The 4,378-nt window shown below is 41.0% G+C and overlaps 1 pseudogene; it reads left to right on the forward strand.

Moving 5' to 3' along the window:
- Positions 1-1,663: 1,663 nt before the first annotated feature.
- On the forward strand, positions 1,664-2,191 carry LOC103257464 (annotated as a pseudogene).
- Positions 2,192-4,378: the final 2,187 nt, after the last annotated feature.

Raw genomic sequence — 4,378 nt, forward strand, 5'->3', positions numbered from 1 at the left:
GTTTTTCGAAGATGCCATCACCACATCCTCTGAGTTTCCTTTTTTTCCTGGTTTGTTTGCTTTGGTCTCTGTATGTTGGGGTAGGGACTTTCCTCTAACATGTTTACAATAAGACTGAAGCTCTTGGAGGCTGACTGGAGGCTCTGTGTGTGGGTAAGCCTGTCTATGGGGTAGGCTTTACTGAAGGGTGATCTCCAGGGCCAGGTCTATCTTGCTGGGGAGTCACCACAGGTCAGCATCTGTTGGCTGTTTCTCTTAGGTCAGATTCTTCTGAGAAGGCTCTTTCAGTCTCATTGGGGTATGTGAACCTGGCTGTTCGTGGTCTGGAGGTGTGGCGAAGGCAGAGGTGGTACAAGTTTTCCCCAAATGCCATCATTTCAGTAAAGCAACTCACTTCCACCCTCTGTGGTGCCTGAAACTCTCTGATCTAATGACACAAAAATAAACCTTCCAGGGCTTCCTGGGTCGGAGAGTAGTCACCTCCTAGCTGCCAGAGAAAGGGTAGGGGATCAGCTGATCCTCCTCTGCCAGCTCCACCCTCACTCTGCCTCCTGAAGGAGGTCCCTGAGCCTCTCTGGAGCTCTCTTCTGTGAAGCAATCCCGTCTTGGGGCACCCTTTCTATATGCTCTTAGGTTTCATGTCTTTCTGTTCTGCTAAGCCAGTTATCTCTCATCCATCCACTTTCCATTCCCAAAACGTTCGAATGGATGTCTTCTCTCTCTGATTTTCTTTGTCCTTTGTATATTCTTTTGCTTATTAATTTAGTGGGATTTTAGAAGGAAGTGGAGATAGTCTAATATGACAATGCACACCAGAACGAATGTCAGGGCCATTTGGTGCCCTAGGACTTCTAGCTGTTGAGGTCAACAATTTGTGCTACCTTTGAAATAAAAATTTAACTTATAGTGAAATTACACATCACTCATTATGGACTATGGTTAACAGTCAGCCTCAATAAATATTTATTGAGCAGCTAGTATGTGCCAAGTATTGTCAGGCTCTGGGTCATGCAGTGGTAAACAAGGCAGAGAAGGCATATAGTCCAGTGCTTCTCAAACTTTTGTCCACACACATCACCTGTAGATTTGTTTAAAATGCAAATTTTGTAGTCAGGCATGGTGACACACCTGTAGTCCCAGCTACTTGGGGGGCTGAGATGGGAGGATCACTTGAGCCCAAACATGGCCCACACCCCAGCTATGTGTCCCCTGACAAGACACGTGTAGGATGTGCCAAAGGCCTGGAGAGTCCAGCACCTTTCTCCCAGCCATGCTGGATTAGCCTAAGAATCTCTGTGGTTTTCTTCTCAGGATTTTGAATGAGCCCATGTGAGGATAGCTTTATATTACCAAACGCCTTTATAAATAATTTAACAATGAGGCTCTGAATAGTGTTATAATAATATTTTATTTAATTAATAATATATCAACTGAGAAATATAAAAATAAAACATCCCCTCACTAGAGCCATTATACCAAACACTAATGACCATTGCATGGATTTCATTGAAAAGGTATAGGAGGTTGAGCCAAAGCTTTTCTTGTCCCAGAACACACTTTGGAATAATTAAAGTTACTGAAGTTGCCTTTCGGTTTTTGGCTCGGAAAAGGCCAAGGTGCATCTTTCTTCGGTCGTCCTGAATCCAGGTTCATTGACACTGCCATGCTGCCTAAGTTCAACTCTAGTGAGATCAAAGTCACTTAACTGAGGTGTACCAGGGACAAAATCAGTGCCATGTCTGTGCTGGCCCCCAAGATCAGCCTCCTGGGTCTGTCTTCAACAAAGGTTGGCAATGACATTGCTAAGGCAACTGGTGACTGCCAGGGCCTGAGGGTTACAGTGAAACTGGCCATTCAGAACAGACAGGCTCAGATTGAGGTGGTACCTTCTACCTTTGCTCTGATGATCAAAGTCCTCAAGGAACCACCAAGAGACAGAAAAAAACAAAAAGAAACATTAAACACAGTGGAAATAGCACTTTTGATGAAATGGTCAATATTGCCTGACAGATGTGGCATCGATATTTTTAGCCAGAGAAATTTCCAGACTATAAAAGAGGTCATGGGAACTGCTCGGTCTGTGGGCTGCAATGTTGATGATCATCACCCTCATTACACCATCGATGACATCAATAGTGGTGCAGTGAAATGCCCAGATAGTTTAAAAGTACAAAGGAAAATATTTCAATAAAGGATTACTTGACAACCTCCCCCAAAAGAATCACTGAAACCCTAATACAAATTTAGTTTTCTTAAAATAAAAAAAATTCCCCAATTTAATATTATATTCATTAAAGATAATTTTTAAAAAGTAGAAACTTTCAAAGAAGAAATAAAAATCAGCATAATTCACCACTCAAAGATAATCATTAGTACCATTTCAAAATATATTTTCTTCTAGTCTTTTTGATGCATACTGCATGTTATTTTATAAAATTGAGATTATTCTAAATAGAAAATATTGTATATTTTTTATTTACCTAGCATTATGTTGTGAACATCTCTACATGCCACTAAACAATCTTCAATAATGCCATTTTCCCTATAATGTTCAATTACGTGGATGCTCCTTTTTTTGTTGTTTGTTTTTTAAAATGATTCCTCTTTTGCTGTTCACTCAGACCATTTTAAATTTTTGCTATTAGAAGTAATGCCACAATCACCTTTTCCAGAACTTGTCCTTGGGAAACAGTCAGAAATTCATGCAAAATCTTTATGACGGTACCAAGTTCGGATTTAAGCTTGTTTAAGACTTTTGCTGCATGTTTGGCAAGCAGGATCTGAAATAAGGTTCCAATTTGGTCTGGCTTCATGGGACCAGTTCTTTGAAAAGTGCAGTGTCAAAAACCCCAACTCTATTCATTTGAGTGTTCTGCTCTGCTCATGTTAGCTCGGTGAAAGGGAGATAGTGCCCATGGCCGGGCAGGAGGAAGGTGTCAGAACACAGCAGGGGAATGGAGAGTAGTTAGGAATGAAGGGAAGGGATTATGTTGGATGCTATCAGTATTTCCAGTGTCTTAGATAAGGGTATAATCCATTGGCCAAATATATTGCTATAAATCCCCCAGTAATGAAGTCCTCCATGTCTCTTTTCTAGTGCCTGTTAGCTCCTCCCTCCGAGTGCCTTGTCCTCTCCATTTTTGCCTCTGTTCTATACTTGTTGACATGCTTTTCCATCAACTGTCTTGACCCTATAGCTTCTGAGAATCTAGTCACCACTCTTAAATAACACTGGGCTGAGGTTGGGAGACAGTTATTCTAGTACAGCTGACAGACCTCATTCCTGACTTTCAGTCAGGATAAGCTGGATAATGCTATGGTAACAAATAGCACTCACGTTTTAGTGCCTTTCGATGATCAAGTTTACTTCTCATTCAGGTAGCTGTCCTTTAATGAAATGTGTGGCTCGGGATTCAGTCTGCTTGGATTCCGTGGCAACTTGATCTTAAGACATGATTTTGCTATTACCATGGCAGGTGATGAGAGTGCAGAAAATTGAGAATTTTCTCTTAAGTGTTTCCACACTTAAGTGACACACAATTACAATCTTTTTGTCAAAAGTAAGCACGTGGCCCCACTTAATTTCCAGGGGTCAAGAAAATGTGATCCACTGTATGTCTAGGAAGAAAAGCCAACTGGATATATTGGTGAGCCTTAGGTCTACCTGAATTACCAAAAACACCAAACAAACTTAAAATATATTCCAAACACAGTAATTAGAGAAGAACAACATTATTAAATATGTGCAGGCAGCATTGATAAATAGTGAATTATGAGAGCATCCATTATGTGGGTTTTATGTTTCAAACAGAATTTGTTTACAAATATGTGAAGCTGTGTGCCTCATGGTGAAAACAACTGCATCAAATTAACCTGGATGTCATGATGGAACGCAAAGTAACCCAGGAATCTACTTATATTTTCAGATACAAATTGCATCGCTTAAAGGGAGAGTGTTATGATTTAGCTAAATGTGAAAGAAAGGCAGGTAGGTTTCCATCTGTGTGCCATCTCCACTTGGTTGGTGGTAGACTGGATGAAACTCAACTGCTGTGTTGACAAGAACTCTACAGCAGCATCTACACTCAATGAGAAAGAGTGCAGTGATTCATTCATTCAACAACTAGTTACAAAGCACTGCTAGGTAGTAGTTGCTAAACCAAATGCTGATGCTTTCGGCCCACATGGAACTTACAGTATCAATATCACCCAGCAGCGTTTATCATGAGATATATACGTGCATGCATGTGTGTGTGTGTGTGTGTGTGTGTGTGTGTGTGTGTGTGTCTGTGTGTGTGTGTGTGTGGTGGGTTAGGGAAGCGGAGGCATATTATTTGCTTTGTATTTCCATCTCTAAACTTGGCTGGGCGCAGTGGCT

The sequence above is a fragment of the Carlito syrichta genome, unplaced genomic scaffold (assembly GCF_000164805.1).
Source record: "Carlito syrichta isolate Samal-C Ts95f unplaced genomic scaffold, Tarsius_syrichta-2.0.1 Scaffold80553, whole genome shotgun sequence".
Lineage (NCBI taxonomy): Eukaryota > Metazoa > Chordata > Mammalia > Primates > Tarsiidae > Carlito > Carlito syrichta.